Here is a 25,811-nt window from a genome sequence, read left to right on the forward strand (position 1 = left end):
CTCTATTGTTCCCCCTGCTTGTGCTCTCTCGCTCTCTGTGTCAAATCAATCAATCAATCAATCAAATCTTTAAAAAAAAAGGTAGAGGCAAAAGATCAAGTAAAGTTGTGCTTTTTCACAAAGATAAAATATATCATGTCTGATAAATAGCTCTGCTTTCAGAAATATATTTACATCATGGGTGGAGAGTGCTAAAAGGACAAGAACTGGTAAAATATTGTCAGTGTAAGAGTCTGGATATCTCAGGCAATGGCACCTAGACCTTGACTCAATGCTGATACAAACAATACTGAAATCTTTATTGCTAACCTTTTGTTGAGCACTTACTATGTGCTAGGGACTATACTAATAAAGCACTCTACATGAATTATTTAGTTAGTCCTCACAATAACTGAACAACAGATACTAAAGTAGATATGGCAACTAAAGGAAAGGGCACAGCCAGGATAAAAAACCAGGGGTGTCCAACTCAAAGTGTTTCAATCCCTTAACTACCACACTAACCTCCTAACCGTGGCTGGGCACTGTATCCTAGGCAAACTGGAAGAACACAACAGTTAACGTAAACACCAATGTCAATATAGCAATGTTGACACCAATGCGAGTATTATCTGTGAAATCCAAAAGCACACTCTCACCTTGGATTGCTTTCCTTAAAGCACTTCTGTGACCTGGACCACAACATCCTTCCTGGACACATACTTCCTTTTCACACTTAGTGCTACTGAACCTATTATTTACCCTGACACACAGTGATGTTCACTGACTAGAATTAAAATGGGGGAAAAATGTGAATTCCAGTTGCTTAAACCTCTGCATATTCAAAGCCAACAAAATTCGAAGCCAACAAAATTCAAAGTTAACAGCTCCTTTCTGGCTGATCTTGGTTTCCTGACTAGTATTAATTCTCTCTCCTTATTTTGAAAATTGCTTTCCTTGAGCAGCTAGTTGTATGCCTCTTTTGTGTTCTACACAGTGCATGCCAGAATACTGGACATATATTGAATACTCAATAATACTGGAATGATCTGAACCCGTATCTTCTTCAGAACCTGTCTATTCATGTCTTTCCTTTTCTTTCCCCTTAAATTACTACTATAAAAATGACTTAAGGCAGGCTTTGATTACATGAGTCCATACTCTTACATAATAATCAGAAAATTGAATTTTCTTAATACTCTGAACATTTTATACATGAGGCAGATACAGTAACAGATATATTATTATTTTATTTAACAAACTGATACTGAGTATATGCAGGAAAACAGTGGTAAACAAGACAAACATTAACTCCTACCAGAACACACTGAGTGTTTTGGCAATGAAATTATAGAAAGTATACAAATGAGATAGGGAAGGGAGGGTGGGTAAGAGTCTTCTCAGTAAATGTCACAGCACTGTCAAAGTCCTAGATATGAGAGAGAATACAGTGTATTAGAAGAACTGAAAGAAGTTGAGTAAGGATATATGCATTATTAACTTAGAGAACAATTCTATTTAAAATACTAAAATTAATATATAGTCTATTAAGAAATTAACAAAAGTAACTAACCCACATAGAAATATATTTCCAAATCCCTAAACAAATGCTGTCTTTCTTTATACTTCCTAATATCTAAGTTGTTCCTGACTGATTAAAAGAGTACCTTTTTATCCAACTCAATCCTTTTTGTGTAAATAAACTCTTCAAATTTCAACCAACTAAAAGGAGTCAATTACTCATTTATTCTCCTCCTCAAATGGTCTCATAGCAGGACGGACTATTGTTAACTCTGCCTCTCTTTGTTTTCACGTTGTCCTCCATCTTGCAGCAGTCCTACTCTTCCCTGGTATATTGAAAATGACCAAGAAGTAAAAACACAAACCTCCCACTCTTTTATAGCAAGACATGAAAACTATTTTCAAAGAAATCCTATTTTTTTCTTTTAGGAGATTTAGACCCTAAAAATCCCCCTATCTCATGATTACCAGTTTCCATATGCCTGTATGTCTGTAACTTGCACAAGCATGACATCTCTGAAGAATCTTGAGAAGAATCAATTATTCTGGGAAGTGCCATTTTAAATAATGGTTGGTTGGGTTGTCATTCCTTCCAATTTTGGTTAAATATCCTCTCTTGTGAACAAGAAAAAGTAGTGGAGGTAAAACGAAAACTCCCTTTCAAGGGCTGATTTCTGACCTTAAAGTTGTCATCCGAATTATAGGCCATGAATTTAGAAGGTCACTTATAAACAAATGACCTCCAAAACAAATCTGTCCTACCACCATGACTCCATTAGTAGATGGTGTGATTTACAAACATCTAACAACCCCTACCAACATCCTCACAATTCAATCTGGTATTGTGGCCTTTAATTCCTGTTACTTCATGGTATAAACAGACTATTCTCCTACCCCCAAATCTTTTAACTCCCATGCCAGCACTAATAATGTCTCTCTTTCTTCTTAATCCTTTCTATTATCTCTCACACTCTGCTTATTGAGTACCCAGCTATCACCTGGGGTCACCACCACTGTAGATTCTAATCCTACCACTTCTCTTATTGAATATAAAGTAGAAGCCCCCAAGTTACAATCTCTTACACTAGTCTTTCCCTGCATCCTCATCCACCCTTCAAGTAAATACTTAACTGAGCATCTACTAACTTGAGGACACTCTAGGAAGAGACAGAACACATATCAATCAAGACAGCAATAGGACAGTAGTTAATCCTGACAATAATAGCTAATGTTAATTAAACATGTAGTATATGCAAGGCAAGTGCTAACATCTTTACATACATGGTCTCACTCAACCTTCACAATAACCTTGAGACATCATCTTTATCAACCTCATATTACAAAAGAAGAAACCAAGGCTTGTCAAGGTTTACCAGCTTGCCTAGATTAACACAGCCAGTAAGCTGACAGCATAGGTGGTATGACAACCCCAAGCTCAACCACTATCCTATACTAGCTCCTCTAAGAATTATATAAATTAGGAAAACAAAGAAAGCAGTGTGGGTAATGATGGCTGAGGAAGCTCATGAAAACAGTGGGATTTAAGCTAGGCTCTAGAGAATAAAAATGACTACAACAAGAATTAGCCATCTTTTAGGCCTAGGCTAACCATTGTCCACTTCCTAAATGGTATGTATTACTGCTCTTGTTCAATCAGACTTAAAGTAAGTAGGATTTCTAATATGTTTCTTCACTACAATAAAATTTTTGTAGAGGGGAAAATATTGTTTTAAAGCTAGACCTAGAGCTAATTGCTAGAGCTTTTGTAATTCCAAGCTGATGAATCAACAAATCAGTTTTATTTAGGTCACCTTTATCATAGTTGAATTTTAAGTTTATTTATTTATTTCTTTAGTAATCTCTACACCCAACATGGGGCTTGACCTCATGACCCTGAGATCAAGAGTCGCATGCTCCTCTGACCAAGCCAACCAGGTGTCCCAGTAGTTGAGTTTTAAAGTACATTTTAAAAGAGCACTATTATAATTCATGTGCAATATATATTTATGCTTACTTCATAGAATTTAGACAATTTACCATTTCTTATTGAAGTATAAACATGACACGTAATGTTACATTTAATATGCCATTTTTATTATTTTATTTCTGCCTTACTTCATTTGTATAACCATTTTGATAAAATCTCAGACTTACTGGATGGATTTAATTGTCAAGAATTAACAATTTTCCCTTCCTCCCCAACCCTTTCTTTCATCTCTGTGCTTTTCCTACTCACATGCTTGCATGCTCTCTCTTTTCTCACCTTCCCTTCCTTTCTCTCCTTCCCTTGCATGTTTTAGGTGGCTTTAGTTTATTTATTTTAAAAAATTTTAACTTAAGTAATCTCTACACCCAACATGGGGCTCAAAATTAAAACCTCAAGATCAAGAGTTGCATGCTCTACCGACTGAACCAGCCAGGCGCCCAAAAATCAGGAGTTTTCAGGGGGCTTTTAAAAAATTGTTAGCTGTTGTTCTCACATTCCTTGAACTATTATTGTTATTATTGATATTTTTGTGGGTACTCATTTCCTTTAATCGCCACTCATTTTCTTTAGTCTCTTTCTCACTTTGGTATATGTGTGGCCTATCTGTGGTAGGTTGGGCTTGACAAACTGAACTAAGGCAAAGACAATGGCTTGTAGACTTTGGTGAGTGTAGTTAGAATATCAGTTTGGATGGAGACAATGAGGAGGAATAAAAAAGGTCAAAATATTAAAGTTATATCTGAGAGTAGTGATCTACGAGCAAATCCTAGCTTATCTGTATTGTTACCTATCAGGCAGTGAAAAAGTTCATTAATTCATTCTCAAACATTTAAGAATCTCTTTTTTAAATTTAATTTCAAGTTAGTTAACATATAGTGTATTATTAGTTTCGAGGGTAGAATTCAGTGATTCATCAGTTGCATATGACACCCAGTGCTCATTATATCAAATGCCCTCCTTTTTTACAGAACCTCTTATGTGTCACTGTTCTACAGATATATGATGGATACTACGAGGTTTTCCTTTAAGGAGTTTACAAAGGGGACTGTTGGATAGCAAATAAATAATTAAGAACACTGTTCCTGAGGTCAAACTGCCTGGGATTCAAATTCTAGTTCTGTCACTTACTAGATATGTGACCTTGGACACATCTGTGCTTCATCTGACTGATGTGAAAAATGTGGAAACTGGAATCAAAGTGCCTGGATTTAAATCCCAGCTCTATCACTTGGCCAAGTTATATGACCCTTCTCTTTCACTTAACCCTAATTTGGAAAATGGAGAAAATAGTAGTATCTACGTCAAAGGGTCTTTTATTTATTTTTTTATTCATTAAAAAAAGTTAAGTATAATTAACATACAATGTTATATTAGTTTCAGGTATAACAGCATATTGATTCAACAATTCTATACATTAATCAATGCTTACCACAACAAATGTAGTCACTATCTATCACCATACAAGTTATTACAATATTATTGACTACATTCTCTATGCTGTACCTTTTCATCTCTGTGAATTATTCAAAGTCTTTTAAAGAATGAGTGTTCAATGAAATAATACACATAAAGCCCTTAACATAACACCCAGCACATTCTAAGAGGTTTGTGTTTTTACTTCTTGGTCATTTTCAATATACCAGGAAAGAGTAGTGCTTTAGAAGGTTAGCTATTACAACTATGATATCATAATTTTAATAAATGCTCTAACAGGAAATATTAAAAAAAAATCTGTGAGAAGGCAGAAAGAGGACCAATTATCTGCCTTGTTACTTGGAAGACTTCTAAGAAAGGCATCACAGAGAAGGAGAGAGTTGAACCAGATCACAAAAGAGGAGTATAAGGAACTACTGCACAGCAAATTATAGTAAAGTCAGTTCTGAGCTTTGGGCTGCCAGATCCATGGTGTAGGTCTCTGGGGTACATGAAAAAAATGGATCAAAGAGGAGAAGAGCAGACATATTATACTGGAAAGATCATCTTGACTACTGACATCTTCTTTTGTTAATATATACAATAGTCACCATATATGTAAGACACTGTAACCTACATGGCTGATTTATAGGATATCTCATACCATGATTCAGCACTTACTCTTAACCTATACATCAATCTAATAAACTTGGGTTATTAAGTTTCAAAATCCCAGCACATTAAAAACATTAAGTTATACATGTTAGAGTCACATATACTGATGGCAGATGGGAGATCTAAATAGCCTGACAGTGACATAGGAGAGAAAAATAATGTAAAACAGAAATGGCTGCAATAGTCTGGACCAACCACGGTTAAACAACCAATCAGTGGCCTCTAGGTCTATTTATGGTGATGATCTTCAGGCACCGAGAAACTGCTAATTATGTAGGGAATGTTCTATTAAAAATGTATGAAAATATGTAACACAGTTTAACTGCTTTAAATGCATATCTTGCATAAAAAGGATGTTTAATTACTTACAAGGGTAATTTTAGTCATCTGGAAGATTCACTCACATGCACACTCCCAATGATGCTATATAAATTCAACATTACTGTCTGATCTATTACACATCCAAAGTACTTTGTAGAGTGCTTGTTATATAAAAATACCAGGGCTATGTTTATATAAACTGAAAATGATTAGAATCGTGACTGAAAATGGAATGTCTTTCAGAAAAATATAAGTAGAAATAGTTTGGGCTTGTCATAAATACTATTATATGTCAAAGAAAATTAGACCACAGGATGTAAATCTCTTTATCTTTCCAATATTGTTAACATACACTTTAAAATTTTTTTAATTAATTTTTATTTTTATATTATTATATATTATATATATTATATATATATATTTTAAATTTTAGTATGTTATGTTAGTCACTATACATCATTAGTTTTTGATGTGGTGATCCACGATCCACTGTTTTTGTATATCACCCAGTGCTCCATGCAGTACATGCCCTCCTTAATACCCATCACCGGGCTAACCTATTGCCCCTCCCCCCTCCCCTCTAAAACCCTGTTTGTTTCTCAGAGTCCATGGTCTCTCGCGGTTCATCTCTCCCTCCGATTCCCTCCCTTCATTTTTCCCTTCTGTCTCCTAATGTCCTCCATGCTATTCCTGATGTTCCACAAATAAGTGAAACCATGTGATAATTGACTTTCTCTGCGTGACTTATTTCACTTAGCATAATCTCCTCCAGTCCCATCCATGTTTATGCAAAAGTTGGGTATTCATCCTTTCTGATGACTGAGTCATATTCCATTGTATATATGGACCACATCTTCTTTATCCATTCATCTGCTGAAGGGCATCTCGGCTCTTTCCACAGTTTGGCTATTGCAGACATTGCTGCTATGAACATTGGGGTGCATATGGCCCTTCTTTTCACTACATCTGTGTCTTTGGGGTAAATACCCAGCAGTGCAATTGCTGGGTCATAGGGTAGCTCTATTTTTAATTTTTTGAGGAACCTCCACACTGTTTTCCAAAGTGGCTGTACCAACTTGCATTCCCACCAAGAGTGTAAGAGGGTTCCCCTTTCTCCACAACCTCTCCAACATTTGTTGTTTCTTTCCCTGCCCATTTTTGCCATTCTAACTGGTGTAAGGTGGTATCTCAATGTGGTTTTGATTTGAATTTCCCTGATGGCTAATGATGATGAACATTTTTTCATGTGTCTGTTAGCCATTTGTATTTCTTCTTCAGAGAAGTGTCTTTTCATATCTTCTGCCCACTTTTTGACTTCATTATTTGTTTTTTGGGTGTTGAGTTTGAGAAGTTCTTTATAGATCTTGGATACCAGCCCTTTATCTGTAGTGTCATTTGCAAATATCTTCTCCCATTCTGTGGGTTGCCCCTTTGTTTTGTTGACTGTTTCCTTTGCTGTGCAGAAGCTTTTTATCTTGATGAAGTCCCAAAAGTTCATTTTTGCTTTTGTTTCACTAGCTTTTGGAGATGTATATTGAAAGAAATTGCTGTGGGCGACGTCAAAGAGGTTACTGCCTATGTTCTCCTCTAGGATTTTGATGAATTCCTGCCTCACATTGAGGTCTTTCATCCATTTTGAGTTTATCTTTGTGTGTGGTGTTAGAGAATGGTCAAGTTTCATTCTTCTGTATGTGGTTGTCCAAATTTCCCAGCACCATTTATTGAAGAGACTGTCTTTTTTCCATTGCATGTTTTTTCCTGCTTTGTCGAAGATTATCTGACCATACAGTTGAGGGTCCATATCTGGGTTCTCTATTCTGTTCCACTGGTCTATATGTCTGTTTTTGTGCCAGTACCATGCTGTCTTGGTGATCACAGCTTTGTAATATAGCTTGAAATTGGGAAACATGATGCCCCCAGCTTTGTTTTTCTTTTTCAACATTTCCTTGGCGATTCGGGGTCTTTTCTGATTCCATACAAATTTTAGGATTGTTTGTTCCAGCACTTTGAAAAATGTCATTTGAATTTTGATCAGGATGGCACTGAAGGTATAGATTGCTCTGGGTAGCATAGACATTTTAACAATGTTTATTCTTCCAATCCATGAGCATGGAATATTTTAACATACACCTTTAAAAGAACTTACCACCAGTGTATTCTTAGTCATAACGAGGTATCACTTACAGGAAAAGCATCTACAAACAGCATTTCAGTATGCTAACATACAGGTTTGGAGGATTTCAGGATGTCAAGAGAATGGGACTGCTTTTTCCTAGGGCTAAATCAATTCCTTTCAAAGATAAAAAGTATTATAAGGCAAACCATAATTTTGACTATTTAGGATATAAATGTCAGCATAGATATCAATATTCATGTCTAAAATCCTTCTAAGTAGTGAGGGCTGTTTCAATGCTCTGGAGAAAATATCAGCACCAGAGGAAGTTGGACTCGCCAGGTATTAAAGGATCTACTACATAAACAAGTTTTCCCTTTGGATTTTTGGTTTTTAATCTCAATCAATATGATAATCCACTTGAAAATAAAATCTGGGAAGATCCTTTCTACTATACTAGTTTCCTCTAAAAAAGGGGGTATAAGGTACCTTCTAGAGAGAGTTAACTCCTAATAAAATCAAAGGGTCATTAAAAACAAAACAAAAAAACCAAAACCCAAAATACTGATGAGAAAGTCTAAGTAAAAGTTCTTAAAACCTCCTTCCCACAACATGACAAAAAACCAAAAAGCAGTAAGTACAGCCATACTGATGCTAGCTAGCTCCTAATCTCCTACTTTGAACTGGTCCTAGAAGGATCTTCTGATAATTTGGATCAAATGGTAAGATAACACTAGGACTGAAAATTAATTTCTTCTTCCAGAGAGGAGTGCCATGTAAGGGAGAGAGGTTGAACCACGGGAGGTTGAAATTCTGAAATTCCTCACTGGTTAGGGCCACCCTGTAGAGCTGTGTGCACTGCACAACTCTAAGGGGCACCATTCACTGGAATCACCATGTAGTTGTCCAGCAAATGGCAGGTAGCAAAGTGCGCTGAGGAAGGGGTATGTTTTTCTAATCTGTACAAAGTTACCATATGGGACAGGGGTAGTGCTGTCACTGATGTTTCCCAGTTTGAAGGGACTGTGCAGGCCAGAGAAAAGTAGCTCCTGTCACTCTCTGCATTCACTATAGGCCCAATGGTTGTCCTTTTTTCCCTCCTGTGTTCTGTCAAAGGTGGGCCAGCATCAGCAAGTTATGACTTGGTTGGGCAGAGGGAAATACTGTATTCATGACAACAGATCCCTCAGGCAGCTAAATGATTGAACAGTTGATATAACTATGAACATCCTGTTCTTTGGCTAATATTCTAACACAAATATAAAAAGAGTGCTTAGATCAGGATGGAAAGGAGTCAAGGATAAACATTCACATTGAGGCAAACAACATATTTGGCTGGAACATCTGTTAAAAACCTATGGTTGGGCCTATGCAAATTCTGTGAGAAAATATGAAGATGAACAATAAGAAACAATGAACAATGAAAATCACATTCTGAAAGAAAACAAGAAAGAGTTATAGGAAATGAAAGTGGCAACTTTATAACATCAGAGAGCAAAGATAAGATGCAAGACAATAGAAATAAATACCTGAAAAAGGAGTTGGTCTAGCTAACTAAGAGGAAGACACCATTATTAACCTTAAAATACTTTAAGAAACAGAAAAGATTAAAATCAACCTTGCAGAAAATATATGGACTATGTGATAGGAAAAAAAAATCACACAAAAGGCAAAGAAAATCACAAAGAAAAGCAATCAGGGAAAAGAATATGCACATGTATGAAAGACACAAAGGACTCAACTTATGAATAACTGCTGTGCTCCTGGAAGAGAAAAGAGCAAAATCAAACATCAATTTCCAAAATACAGTGGGGAAAAAAAAAACTTTACTGAAATGAAGACTAGAATTTGCTACTCTGTTTGCCACTGCCCTACATGTATGTACTTTGGGTTTGAATAATCCTAGAAGACCTGAGGGGACACTGATCAGTTTTAGTCTTTCAGAAAACCTAAATAAGGTACATGTTAGAAAATCTAAATAAGGTTAAAACCACAATGCCCCTATTGCGGGATATCTTAAAAACTGTTTTCTAAGTAGTTAATACAAAAAAAAAAAGGGACAATAAAAGATGTCATTTGTATCTCAGGTTATTCTTCAAAGACATGTATCACTCTTACATGTTATGTGGGGAAATGAAAGCAGTGCCCAGGGGAGAGCACACTGAAGCTACTCAACCTGAAGGGCTGGAAAAAACTTTTTTGCTCTTCCTTATCTCAACTTATTTACTGCAGTTCGAGAGAAATGTTCCACTAGGAATGGACTAACCATTATTAATCTCAATCTTTATCTGAATAATGAGATTTCGTAAGAAACTTCTACAAATCTACTCTGTTGGCTAATGTATACTGTTACACATAAATAACCAATGGACTGGCATGAGGGAAGCAGCTGCTAGAGGAACTAGCTCCCCAGAAAGAAGAGTACAGAATGCAGTGGTGGAGATCAAAGAGCTGCAGAGGGCCTGTTGGTGGCTCTCTGTTATCTGAAACCCACCAGAGACCGAATTTAGAGTCTTGGTAGGTGGAAAGTGATGGCAGTGGGGATGAATTCCTATTACCGTAACTATTTGCTTCTCAAACCTGCATCTAAAGCTAAATACATGGGAAAGGAGGGGCAGGCTGAAACGCTGGGATTTGGGGCTACACTGAACACGTGAGAACCATCCACATGGTTCTGGTTATATATAAAATGCTCCATGGATTTCAAGGATTACTTGTAATGCAGGAAAAAATGTGACAAAGGAATTAAGAGCAATGAGTGATGTGAGCTGGATAAAAGAGATCTTTGAAAGCTGATGACTTCTGTTAAAACATTTCTCTAGTTTATTGCCTTTAAAGCAACAGGTGCTTCACCATTCTGTCTCTACATTTTATCCACGAAGTGACAAATCTGAAAAAGTCCGTTCTGTTCTTTGTTGGACATTCTTTGGTTCCTGCATTCTCGGGAAGAAAGTGAGAAAAGAAAGCCTTCCTTGCAATGCTTTTAATATATCCAATATACCCTACAATGTATTAGATAAGATGTAGTAAAACCATATTCATTTGGGACCTTTATTTTGGAATTTGTAGCAGTCTGGATACAATGTAATTGCTTTGTTGTCTTTGAACTTTCTGTGGCTAATTGAAAGACTATCTTTTCTTCTTAGGAAAACTTTACAATTGGAAAATTGCACTCATTAAAACTTTTCCATTTTGTTCTGAATGGGGGAGATTTTATTGTACATGAAACAAAGCAGTGCCAGACTAAATTAGAAATATTCACTGCATAAGCTGTATTTCACAATAAACTCTACAAAATGACAGAGTATTAGCCAAGGAGACAAAAGTCCCTCCTGGGAGACCTGGAAGCTCTGGGAACTACATTGGGTGGCTTTTGAACATTGTCTGATTTAGTGATGGCCTAGTCTAGACTTCTTCCCAGAGATTCAAAGAAAGCTAGTGTGACTTTTCTTAGATAAACACGGTAATGAAATGGCACAAGCTTATATATATTAATAAAAAAAAAACCCCACAGAATTCTGTGTAAAGAAGTGGCCACTGTCAGGAGATGCTGGTAAGTAAAAAAAAAAATAAGCATCTTAGTAACTGATTTCTCTTTCCTGATGAGATCACTGAGCAGAATACTCACTCTCCCTTCCTCCATAATTACCTTGCAGGAGGCACATAACTACATAAATTTTTGTTTACGCTCTTAACAAAAAGTTTAAATTAGGCTTCACATGATTAAAAAAAAGACGAGTCTTAACTTAAAACTTCAATACCCTTCTAAAGTTTCATCAATATCACTCATTGAAGCCATAACTAAACATTTTCCTTAGGAAATGATGGAGTTACTTCAGCTTATTACCCCACCACCCCCACGCCCACACAGAAGGTAAATATTACTTTGTGAACTCTATCTACAACTATTCAACACGAACTTATTTAAGAAATATCATGTGTCTCCTATGACCAAGCATTGTATAGAGGTAAAATGAAGAGACATTCACTTTCTAGTGGGGGAAGCATAATGGAATGGAAGGTGGGAAGTGCTAGACAGTAGTGTGAAAGGACCAACTAGCGTTTAGCAGATGTGTATGTCTCACAAGGATAAATTTCAAACTGTGATAACTATTTTTCAATGTTATTTATCAACCATGACATTTTGACTTCTTACTTTTCAAAAAGGAGATATGCACCAGACTACTATTTTTCAAGATGATACAATTAAATTTAAGTAGAAAACTAGCAACAGGTCTAGTCTCAGTAGATTTATCGGGATTGTGATCTATCTTCTTAGGAAGCAGATCAGGAACAAGGAACCTTTTGTGATGGAAGATGGATCTAATTTCTGGAACCTTACATATCCATGCGAAAAGGTCTCCTCAAAACTGAGAATTTCAGGTAAGCCTGGGGAAAGTGCTGCTATCAGAGAATGGAGTGATAAACAGAGGATACCACTAGAGATATCAACATTTAGGATATTGTATCTTACAACACATGACACAGTATGGAGCAAAGAAGGGATGGCTTAAAGGATCCCTCTCTCCTCCCTCCCACCCCTTCGTGGGGAACAGCTGCAGTCTGTAGTCTAAGTATTTTATAGTTTGGGACTGCAGAAGGAAAGTAATTCATTCCTATAGTATTCTGCACTGCTTTCCCCTCAGGTTCCCACATTCTCTGTGATCTACTCAGACTTCCATATCCCCAGTCCCCAGCAAAAGACAGCCTGTCCCCTCAGTCAACAGGAAACTCATTATAAGGATGGCTGTTAAAGCTTGTGGCTGAATACTGATAGCAATTTGCCTATCACCAAGCCCCTTAAGTCCCACACCCTAACCCTACCCAAAATTTGGTCAAAGACTGTAATTATTTTTGAAAACAGCAATATGTTGTTTGTATAAAAAAAGAAATTGTACTGAAAACAAAAATAAAACAGATTTTTAAAAAAACCTTCAGGTAAACATGGAAAGGTAACGAAAACCTGAATGAAGGGGCAGATTTGCAATCTCTAAGAACAAAATTACATTTCTATTTAAAAATTTCATTGGTACTATTATTATTTTTTAATGAACTGGGTCTTGGTGCAAAATAAATATTGTACTAACTTAAAATGCCAACCTTAGTTTTGTTCATTGCTCATATGATTTTCCTAAAACTGATTGGCTTGCTGGTGTCCTTAGCTTCAGTACTGACCTGGCTACCCTTTGGTGAGCTTCAAAAAACCCTTACTGCATACCTTTCTAGAAGACAGATTAAATAACCACTTTCTGCTTCTGACTGTAATTAAAACATTTTACAAAGCTAAGCATGTAATATAGTTAGTTGTTTCTTGTCCCTCTTTTCATTTGGCTAACTTATTTGTTAAGAATTAATTCTGGCAGTTACTGTTCTAGGAGTCCTTCCTCGAGTACCCATTTTGGGTTAGGTAGCCTCTCAGCAGAAGCACAGAGAATCCTCAGTAAATTTTTATTAAGTCCTAACGACTCTGTACTGGAACTGTCTGTGGCCCCATACAAAGAATTCTTTAAGAACAGAAAATATCTTTTTTCCCATCTGTATCACCAATGCATTAACCAATACATGGTTAATATTGCTAAATGGTTAAAAAAAAAAGTGTGGCAGGAATGCATGGATCTTTATAAATGGGAATCAATTCCCAACTCAGAGTGTGACATTAAAAAAATAATTTAAAAGATTTTAGTTTTTGAATATGCAAAAGTTTGTTTTTTGTGTTTACATATGTTAAACCATAATTTATTGAAATATCTTTAGATAGCTATGTATGTACGTTGTCATGTGTAATTAATTGCACTAAAGAAGTCTGCACACAAATGGAAATGAAGGCCCTTTGTTTCCTTTTATTATAACCACAAATTACTGCATCCTGTTACGTACTTCAGATTTAAAGAATGCCTTCCTAATAAGAGGAAAGAGGTAAAGCCACTGACAGGTGGTGGCAGTGTTAACCATACCAAAGAACACTGTTTTATTTTTTGCCTATCATAGAAATCATGGAATCTCAGAAACAGAATGCTCTGAAACTGGATTATACCAGCTGCTTCACACTTTCCTGTAAGTAAATATGAATGAATGATCTAACGGATTTCGGGCCTTATACCATGTTTGGATTAGGTTTTAATGGATTTTTTTTTTCAGCTTTGGCTTGAAGTTCACTGAAATAACTTAATGCAGTATATTTATGATAAAATTTTGTTATTAGAATGTACTTGTAGGAAATGAGCAGGGGATGAGCCAGACATTTTACCAAGCATTGGCAAAACAGGTAGAGTTTACTAGCAAAGGTACTAAGGTGCATGCCATCTGTGTATCTGTTGATATCTGTAAATTACACTACCAGTAAATAAAGTAATACGTAGATTACACAATACAAAAAGACAACTAATACACAGATATGACTATATATTTTGGCAAATTATTATTCAAGCGAATCACTTAAGACCTGGCAAAGATTTGCCCAAATCTCCCTTTCTACTTTTACCTTATTCTTTGGACAAATTTCATGAGAAGATATCCATGCTCTCATTCAGTAATTTTTGAAAACAGTGCAACAGTGAAGATTTAAAAAGATTCCATAATAGAATTTGCTATATACTGATTGGAAAACCAAACAGATTTTTTTTTTTTTTTTTGCTTTAAGGTAGTACCAAGCATAACTAAAGTAAACAGCTGCTAAATAAAAAAAATGGAAAAGAATTTTCATTTACTAAGTTAGCAGAATTGTTAGCATTTGCCTAGGCAACAGTGAGGTGTGTACTGAATATGAAATTCTCTGGGTGCATGTTAAAGAAAAATCTTTATCTTGGGACGCCTGGGTGGCTCAGTCGGTTGGGCATCTGCCTTTGGCTCAGGTCATGATCCCAGAATCCTGGGATCGAGCCCCGTATTGGGCTCCTTGCTTAGCAGGGAGCCTGCTTCTCCCTCTGCCTGCCACTCCCTCTGCTTGTGCTCTCTCTCTCTGACAAATAAATAAATCTTTAAAAAAAGAAAAAAAAAATCTTTATCTTGACCCCTGAGAACTTTAGAATCTTACATAAGAAAACAAAACCAGTGAAAACCTGTAGTTGATGATAACTTGTTACATATGTACTTTAAGGGTAGGCATGGACAGAACTAGCACTTGGGTAATCTTGTTAAAATTTATTTGGTGATAATTTACTCCTGTACTCTTTATAACTAAGAGAATAACTAGTTAAATCTTGGGAAGCCTGGGGGAAAGAAGGAAAAGATATATTTGTAGGCTAGAATAAACACAGCCTGAAAGGCTGAAATGACTCAGGGAACTCCAATCTCCAAACTTGGAATTGTTAGGGAAGTCTCAAAGAATAATTGAATATTTAAAGACTTGGATGGATTCTGTCACTTCTGGTGTAAAATTAGTTTCTAAATATTTATGGCTATTGGTTAGATACTTTTAACTTATAAACTTTAAAAAACTTATATATGGGGGCGCCTGGGTGGCTAAGTCAGTTGGACGTCTTGGTTTCGGGTTGGGTCGTGGTCCTGGGGTTGTGGGATCGAGCCCTGCATGGGGCTCCTGCCTTGGCACAGAGACTGCTTGGGACTCTCTCTCCCTCTCCCCACTCCTCTCTCTCTCCCTCTCTAATATAAATAAATAAATCTTTAAAAAATACTTTATATATGTACTACATACTACCAATATTAATAATATTCCTATGAACTTATAAGTAGACTCCTTAGGCTCTGAGAACTTGAATAACCCAACCCACTCACAGGCTAGAGGGTAAACAGAATAAAATTGAAGATGCTCCCTCAGAAAATGAGCCTTTAATATTTAAAGGAGAGGGATATGGTAATTGACAAAGGTGGTGTACCATTTATAAAGCTATACACAGGATAAGCTAGTATAATAAGGCTAATGGAACATACACTGGGCTAGAAAAGAGAATGTACAGAGTCAGAACAGAAGTGAAGAACTGATGAGAGGGAAGCGTAAATATGAAAAAGTAAAGGTAAATACCATAAATTATCTGATTTGAGGGTAAAATTGAAAAGCTAGGAGAAACGCAGTGAGACGTGATAGAAGCAGTGACCCAGAGATAACTTTAGATATAACATTTCATAATATGAAGAAAGACCAATATTAAGAAGCCAGAAGGGAAAAGAGATGTAACCTAAAAAAATCAGAACAGAGGCTCTAAACTCTACACCACGTGGTCATATTTCTTGGTGTTTGTAACTCCCTGAAATTTCATGTGAAAATGTATATGCACTTTGAAAACAAAGCATATACCTTTTATCACATTCTTAATAGATTCACAACCTATTCAAAGATTGACAAATCAGCAAAAGTGATAATATAGTAAAATACCATGATTAGTAAAATAAAATGCTCCAATTTTAAGCACTGCCCATATCAGAATAATGTATATAGTTAACTATAAATAACTGAGATGACTTTCAGATTCAATCTTTTTTCAACATATAGTTGTAGGGATCTCTCTCTCTCTCTCTCTTTTTAAAAGATTTTATTGATTTATTTGAGAGAGAGCACAGAGGAGAGTGAGAGGCAGAAGCAGACTCCCCGCTGAGCAGGGAGCCCACTGCGGGGCTTGGGTCCCAGGACCTGAGCTGAAGGCAGATGCTTAACTGACTGAGCCACGCACGGGCCCCTGCAGGGATCTCTCAAAATTTAAAGGGGGAAAAAAAAAAGCTTCCCAAATAGGAGTAAGTATAAAATGAGAAATCTATTAATTCCAGGTCCTTTAAAAATGTCTTACATTTCCCACCAGCTAAAGTAGATTAATTTAAATAAAGAATAAGCAATTGCAGTCTAGCCAGAACAAAGCAATGTACTAAAGGACATCTCTGCTATATACAAATACCAAATAAAAGCTTGGTCTTAATAAAATCTTATATGTCTATCTGCACAACTCCTTAAAAATTGAGGTACAAATGAAATACAACACTATAACGCACAATTCTGATTTTTGTATCACTATACTTTTCCACCGATATGTTGCTAAAGCCATTGTAGGTTGCTTTCCCCAAACTAGGCACTACTCTATATAAGGAAACTGTCATCACACTAAGCATAATAAATTCTTAACAGCTTTTAGTAGAAAAACTAAAGAGAAATATGGATAAGAAGAGACTGGACAGCAAGGACATGGGGCAAGAGACAGTCCCTAAAAGGGCAAAGACAGCTCACTTTCATTAACTTTATTTCTGTAACATGAAAAAATAGTATTTTGTTAATAAGTCTTCCAAAATTTTAAGAAAAACCTTCCTACTCAAGATATAAAATCCAAAACTTTAACAATGACAATTTTTTTAAGTCATAGTAAAGAGAAGCTGGTTTTTACACATTCCTTTTTGCCCTTTCAATTTTCTATAATATACACAAATTTCAAGAAAAAAAAACAATGTAAGTAATCTTTAAGAATCAAGATGGAGCCAACAGCTCCAACTCCCTTCCTATTTCAAGGAATCTCAATAACCACAATAAAATAGTATTTTGATACTGTTTCAAGAAGCAATCTTTTCATGACTGTAATTTAAGAAGGATTTAATCACTGCCTAGTGGTCAAGTGCACTCTTGAAACTCAAAGTCCTAATTTAAAAACAAAACAATTGTAGTACTACATAAAAAAGTCAATTACAGATAAAACATGATTAGTTAGTATTGCGTTTGTGTCTTTGGCTCATATTATTCCACCGACTGTCCACTTTCTATTGCAATAGTTTCCTGGTTTTAAAGCCCAATGTTTGTTTATAATCACTCTTTTCTGGCTTGCCATTAAAGTATCTTACACTTGGTATGTCTACTAGAAGAGATAAGGCTTTCATATTATACTTCGATGTATGTAGGACTGATAATCAGATGAGCCTTTAGAAGGTGCTCAGCTGTTTACTGTTTTTCCTTTGCAATATGCAGTCACAGCTATGTGGACATATATTGAAGCAACACATAAAAGTAGTACTATACTACAACAGCAGTCTCCTGACATGGACTTCAACCCTGGAGCAATTCCAAGCAACTCCCCAGGACTGTGGGTTTAAACAGAGGCAGAAGCCACATTAGGGCTCTTCTTCTGTTTTGAGCTGGTTCTTAACTGGGCAATTATGACCAAATTAAACTGGAAAAAAAAATTGTCTTTAAAACACTTTTAATAGTGTGATTTTAATTTCTTGGTATTTACACTGCACACACACACAAAATATAGAAATCAACCCATTTTTAATTTTTTATGTATAATCTTCTAATTGCATATACTAGCAAATGAGAAAAATGACACGATACTCCCAAACAGATTTAGTAAGTCAATCATATTTTGCTTTGAAATATCTAGAACAATTTGTGAAAAAACACTGCACTTTACTATTTAAGGTTTATTATGTCTAATTTAAAAAATGCTTTGCATTTCCAAGGCAGATACCAGCTAAGTCATGAAGAACTGAGGAGGGAGATGCTTGGAACTCACATGTAATAGGAAACAAGGTATAAAGTTTCTAGTACATAATACATGAATCATACAATATATGTGGATAAATTTAAGACTTTACAAGGCTGTATTTCTTAATTAATAGTAACCACAACTTTCATTCTACATATCACACATTCATGGAACTTTCATAGATGTCAATAAAAATTTTCTACATGGACCAGGCTGTATTTAAACATATGATTCATTAAGTATTATTTCTAGAGAGAAATTATTTATAATTTGAAACATTTAACATTCTTACTCAATTTTTAATTCATATACTGCCACTACTGGTGGTTTACGATATGTTTATGCAGTTGTAATTCATAAAACTCTACAATTCACAATAACAAGAGCATTAATGATCTACTAGAACCTATGTTTTATAGAATAAGGGCAAACAGAATTTTTTCCTTGGGTTCAGCTAAACAAATATAATTGCCAAAGGAAAGATTAAAATACACTTCTGCTTTGATATTACAATTTGTTTTTATTTTTTTCCTTGGTCCACGCACCCCCGAGAAAAGTACCACAAAAGATTTACAGTAGGATATATAAGTACTGTCCTATTATACAAGGAAGGAAAGTAAGACAACCTCTCATTCATGTAGGACAAATAGCTATGCCAAAAGCACAAATTACATCTAATTACAGGGTATAACTTTGTCATCTTTCTTTTCATAATCTAGCCATTTACACACTTTGATTTTTTACTTCCATTTGGGTTTATTAACATCAAAGCTTTGTCATCATTTATCTGTTTCTAGAGACATTTTTACCTGAGGCAATAAAGAATAAAAACGTCTTTGCATTCTTGCTTTACTGTTGACTAAAGAAAGCTTTAGTCTTCACTGGCCTTTCAGCGTTTCATGGTTATTAAACTTCTGAATGTTGCTGTAAAGTTTACTGCCCTTGGCATATCAATTTTAAAGGTACTATCATTAAACCCAATGCACTGCACACATATACACTCCAAGTATACTCCAGTAAGTTCATGTTTTACCCATTGCTAATGGTATTATTAATGTCCTTTACCCTCTTTTCACAAAAATAATCACCACAAATATAGTCAGACAACCTGGAATAAAAGAAAGCAACACCAATTTAATTTTATGAATTGTATAGGGTTGTCACAGCAAATTAAAATAGCTCCACTGTTTTAATTACATGATTGGGGTTTTTAAATTATTCATTGATATATAACAGAAATGCATTACATTTAATGAAATTTGCAAATTCACGTCCCAATTAATATATTTGGCAGTTTAAACACAATGATCCACATTCCTTGCTTTTATTTATCTAAAATTTCTGACCATTTGTTTAAGTCGGGTCGTACCCACAAAATATAAAATATGAGTTCAAATGTGAATTTAAATATTACCAGAGGAAAATAAACCAACCTTGGTGTTGTCTTACTACTTTAGACTTTAAATATTCTAAAATGTAATACCATGGTACAGTATATTACTTATATTAAACTCATAGTACAAATTTTTCTTCAAAATAACTTATGATACTTTTAAGCAACACTGGAAAAACTCACCAAAACAAAGCCATTAGAATTTTATGGTAATTAGTCCTATAATCATTGTAACTGTTGTTTCTAAGCTCTCATTCTTCATGAACTCTGTTATTCCCTTCCCACTATCTTTATGGGTTTTTCTCTCTAGTGGCAATCTTTATAGATTCCTCTGACATGGCCCATTTTTCCAGAGCAGTTCACAACCAGGCTCTTTCTGCCTGTTTGTTTTTTAATAGAAGGAAAGTGTGGAATTAGGTCTATAGCCAGCTTCTGGGACTAACCAAACCCTTTGCTTTCACTCCTGTTACAACAGAAGAAGAATCCTTTTTACTGTCAAAAGTCCAACCTTTCTACCTGAGGTCTTGACTCCATATAACTTCCTTTCTCAAAGACTTCAACCTATAATTACCCCCTCACAGATCTGTAACAATTTTTGTCTCTTTATTACATCATTTTATCAGCAAATGTCTTCTATTGTCTTACATTTTAAAAACAAAACCTTACTTTGGTTTCATATCTTGTGTCTTCTTGAATATCCTCTACAGTAACACTTGCAGAATGAACTATCTATTCATATTTTTTGCTTCCTTACTTCACCATCTCTCAACACATTCCAATTAAATTTCTGTCCCCAGTATTTCACTGAAATTCCTCTTGTCAAGGTCACCAACACCTTCCCTACTGCCACACCCAAAGCCCAACTTTCTGTTCTCACCATCTCAGCAGCAACAGACTTAAGTGGGCACCCGCTCCTTGAACGGTTTTCTCAGGACTATACTGTAATGGTAAGCATTTTGCCACTTCCCTAGTATTTTTTGGTTATGCAAACGTCCCACTTTGAGATTATAAAAAACTGCCATATGAAACTTCTTGCTATACTTCTTACCATAATGATGCTACAGTATCCTCTTTATGAAACAGTAGAAAATAACTGTTTTATTCCCAGATTTAGTTGTTTCTAAGCAACCGACTACTATGAAGCATATAACTAGCCTGTTCTCCTCTTTGAACTTGTTGCTAAATTTAAGATCAAATTTATGATTAACATCAAATGTAACACAAGATCTTATAGCATTATTTTAATCTTTTCTATAACTTCATCTGTATGCTATTTTTCTTTCCATTTAAAAATTATTGCCCACAATAGCACTTTTCTAAGCCATTTAAAATCCTCTCAGCATCAAGCTCAGCATAAACATTCTAATGCAGTTAAAACAAACAACTATGACAGGATTAAAGTCAGTGGGGGAAGATGCCTACTTTCAACTTCCTAGAAGTTGCTTTTCCAGGCATCCTCTTCCCTCTTTCCTTCTGACATTTCAGAAACTATCACTTATTATATCCTAGGCAAGTTGTTGTTTTGTGTTACTTATGCTAAAAGTCCACTTTTTTTTTAGAACAATTAATCAAGAATTGGCTGCAGGACCTCTCTTCCTCCTTCTCCTTTGCCAGGGGTGAGGGGAGTGGGGCTTGGCATGTCCAAGGCACAGCTTTCAGGAGACCGATTACATACAGGGAGATCTATTACTCAAATACAGATCTTCCTCGAGTTATGATGGGGTTGCGTCCCCAAAAAATCCACAGTGAGCTGAAAATATCCTAAGTCAAAAATGCATCCAAGAGACCTAACCTACTGAACATCACAGCTTAGCGAGCCTACCTTAAACGTGCTCAGAACACTGACATTAGCCTACAGTTGGGCAAAATCATTGAACACAAAGCCAATTTTATATTGTATTGAATAGCTCATGTAATTGAAACTGACAAATATAATAGTTGTATAGGTGCAGAGTGGTTTTAAGTCTATCAGCTGTTAACCCTTGTGATTGTGTGCCTGACTGGGAGGTGCAGCTTATTGTCATAGCCCAACATCGCTAGCCTGGGAAAAGGCCAAAATTCAAAGTATCATTTCCACTGACTGGGCATCACTTTTGCACCACTGTAAAGTCTAAAAATTGTAAATCAACCACCATAGGTTGGGGACCATCTGTGAATTATGATGGTCATAGATTGAAACACCGTGAATAAAGTAGGAACCCCTGAATCCAAACAGTTATGAATGAATGAATGAATGAATGAATAAACAGTGGAGGGCGCCTGGGTGGCTCAGATGGTTGAGTGTCTGCCAGGGTCCTGGGATCGAACCCCACATCAGGCTCCCTGTTCAGCGGGGAGCCTGCTTCTCCCTCTCCCTCTGCCTGCAGCTCCCCCTGCTTGTACGCACTCTCTCTCTCTCTGTCAAAATAACTTTAAAAAACAAAATCTTTAATTAATAAACAGTGGAGAAGAGAAAACCTAACGAAGCCTCAAAGTATGTCCCCACAAATGATAATTAATGAGTATAAAATACACATTAATTAACTTTACAATGGAGAAACCCGGCAGATACCATCTTACCAACCAAATGATAAAAGTTAATATCATCAGTAGCAATTTATATCATATGCCTCCTTAATATGATACATTGAGAAGAACACAGCATAGCTTTACCGTTATTCTTAACAAAAATGCATAAATCATGAGGAAACATCAGCCAAATCTAAATTTAGGGACATTCTGCAAGGTAACTAGCTTCTGCTCAGTGAGACGGTCAAAGGGCTTTAAAACTGCAAACAAGCCTCAGAACAATATAGATGGACTGAAGCTTGGAGGAAAGGCACACGATTTTTCAATGGATTTTAGCCATTTAAACACAGCTTTAGTTGAGCACTCTGCCCATTCATTCATTTGTTCATTCACTTACTCACTTATTCAAAAATTAAATACCTACTACGAGCCAGGGACTGCTAAGTATTGTTAGTAAAATGATAATAAAAGCTAAAAGTTATGTATAAGTACTTTAGAATGGTGGTTGTATAGTAAGATGTTTTTTAAAAATTGAGATACAACTGACATATAACATTATATTAATTTCAGGTGTACAAGATAATAATTCGATATGTGTACACATTGTGAAATGACCACGAGTCTAGTTATCATCCATCATCACACAGTTACAATGTTTTTCCCTTGTGATGAGACCTTTTAAGATCTACTCCCTTAACAACCTTCAGACATACAATACAGTATTATTAACTACAGTCACCATGATGTATGTTACATCCCCAGGACTTCTTTTTATAACTGGAAGATGGTGCCTTTTGGTCATCTTCACCTATGTCAGCCACCTTATAGTAAGATATTAATAACTAAATGTGGGCTTAAGGTGAATGGAATTTCAGTAAGTCCCGGATCTTAATTTTTTTTTGATAGATTCAAAGAAGCCAGACTTAGAATTGCACTGTTGGAAGCATTTTGCTTTCTCCCAACATAAAGGCATACTAAATCAAATGTATTAAGTGATATCAAATTTGACATTTATAATTTCTACAACAGAATTAACTATAGAAATAATTATATGAAAATTAATGTAAACATATCAACAAAGCTTTAAAATGTGAGACTGAGACAGTGAATGAAACATGATGCTCTGCCATGTTTTTTTCCTCAAGGAAAAAAAGTCTCAATTCTAAATTCTAGGTAGTTTATAAAAATAAGTGAAATATAAAAATGAAGACTTTTAAGGCAGTCTTGATACCTATTTAGAAAGACCCTTTAATACTAATTCTTAATTCTCAAATTATGTTAAGTCTACCATGATTTGACCACAGTGACAAAACAGCATCTTTTTCTAACCACTCTTAGCCTGTTCTGCCTTTCTTTTTCCTGCCCTAAGCATCACTTTCTGATCTCAGGGAAACTGTTTTTCCTGTTTCTTTGAGAGGTATTTCTATGCCCATGATTTCTCTTCTTCTAAAGACTAAGGTTTTATCAAACAATGCATGTATCTCAATTTAAGTGATAAAAATGTGGACAAATTCTCACAGTAGCGGGCAATGACAACTAGGTCATGACTGCCACCTGGCTAAGAGGGATTATAAAATACCACTGACTTTAAGACGTATCCTGATTTTAGATATGTTAATATGTTAAAAAAAAAAAGTGCCCTAGAAGGAGTGAAATAGAAATATGGGAGTGCTGTGATACTCTATATAATTAATTTCACTTTAATAAGGATTTTTTAAGTTACTTGATTTTTTTAAAGATTTTATTTATTTATTTGACAGAAAGAGACATAGCGAGAGAGGGAACACAAACAGGGGGAGTGGGAGAGGGAGAAGCAGGCTTCCCGCGGAGCAGGGAGCCCAATGGCGGGGCTCAATCCCAGGACCCTGGGATCACAACCTGAGCCAAAGGCAGACGCTTAACGACTGAGCCACCCAGGCGCCCCTAAGTTACTTGATATTTTAACAAATTAAAATGATATGGGTCGGAATATAAAAAATAGTTTCTGAGCTTAAAGGCTAATAATGTTGTTAGAGAGACCAGATATTAGATTTGCTCATAAGAAAATGCAAATGCTAATTGATGGCACAAACAAAAATATTATGAAAAGTTTAAGAAAGGAGATACTAAAGTAGGCTTCAAGGAGATCATCTCCATGGATAGAATTAGGATGGTCAGAAGGAGGGAATTCCTACTGATCAGCAGGAACTGATAAAAACAAACTGACAATTATCATAGATGTCAAAATGTAAAAATTAAAGGCATGAAAAACCAGGCTGTTCTGAGAACATTAAAAGTTTCTACGAGCTAATGCTGTTTTGTAATGCAAGTTGCTAAATGATTAATATTGCTGCAGTCCATCTTAAACCCATTAAAAATGCTCAGTCATAATTCTAAGGTGAGGTAGGATTAAAAGGCAAAATATCAGTTTAGAATTATAGGTCAAGAAGGTCATTAAATGGGATTTAAAGACAAAAATCACATCAACAAACACACATTACTTCTAAGATATGTTCATGTGTGAGGCATTTTATCACGTATGCAAGATATTTATATGAATACATCTTAAAGGTGTTTTTTCCTCTAATTTCTTTTTACTCAAATAAAAGCAAGCCAATTAAGACATCAAGAGAAAGGAAAATACATTCATGAAATGTCAATAAAGATTAGATGAGAAATCATTCACATCAGACCTGACAACTAAATCATAATCATAATTACATAAGAAAGCAATTTTATTTACCCAGAAAATAACACATTACCTCAATTTACATAACTTCCCCCCTTTAGAAGATCAAGGTGATTCTCCCACACATCAAGCCACATTTTTCATAAATCTTGAAATTATAAATTCCTTATAGTATGGTTTTAAAATGTGTATTTTCTGAAGTGCAACAATTTTTGGTCACCATAAGACCAGTTTTCATATTGGTAATTTACTAAATTTTCTCATTGAAAATATAAGGTTTACTGGAAAATTCAAAGGCATTATAATACCTGATGTGTGCTGAACTCTAAAAAGATGACTAGTTTAAAAATATAAGATTGTTTTCAGGTTGTAGTAGCAGAGTCCTAATTTCTACATATAAAACGATATAAGGGATCGCTCAAAGGCTGCCCATTTGATTTTCTTCTGAATCTTGAGAAGTCTCTCTGATAGAACACAGCGAGAAACCACTGCTCTTAGACCCATACCAAATATTAACTGCATTCACTTCCTAGGGCTCCTGTAACAAAGTACCACAAACTGAGTGGTTTAAATAACAAATTTATTCTCACAGGTATGGAGGCCCGAAGTCTGAGACTGAGGTGCCCATAAGGGCATGTTCCCTCTCAAGGCATGAGAGAACAATCTGCTCCAGTCCCCTTTCCTAGTTTCTGGCAGTTCTCCAGCTTGTGGCAGCATAACTCCAGTTTTCACATGGCGTTCTCCCTTTGTGTGCATCTAAATTTCCCTTTTTAATAAGGACACCAGTCATCCTGTATCAGGGGTCCAACCTACTC

General features: G+C 35.7%; 1 protein-coding gene across 2 annotated transcripts in view; it reads right to left on the reverse strand.

The window, feature by feature from the left end:
- The window catches only part of MICU2 (mitochondrial calcium uptake 2), a 173,143-nt gene that overhangs the window by 135,435 nt on the left and 11,897 nt on the right, over window positions 1-25,811 (reverse strand). The window lies entirely within an intron of this gene.

This window comes from Eumetopias jubatus, unplaced genomic scaffold (genome assembly GCF_037043125.1).
Source record: "Eumetopias jubatus isolate StellerSeaLion01/CBP00866 unplaced genomic scaffold, mEumJub1_p1.0 scaffold_3, whole genome shotgun sequence".
In the NCBI taxonomy this organism is placed as follows: domain Eukaryota; kingdom Metazoa; phylum Chordata; class Mammalia; order Carnivora; family Otariidae; genus Eumetopias; species Eumetopias jubatus.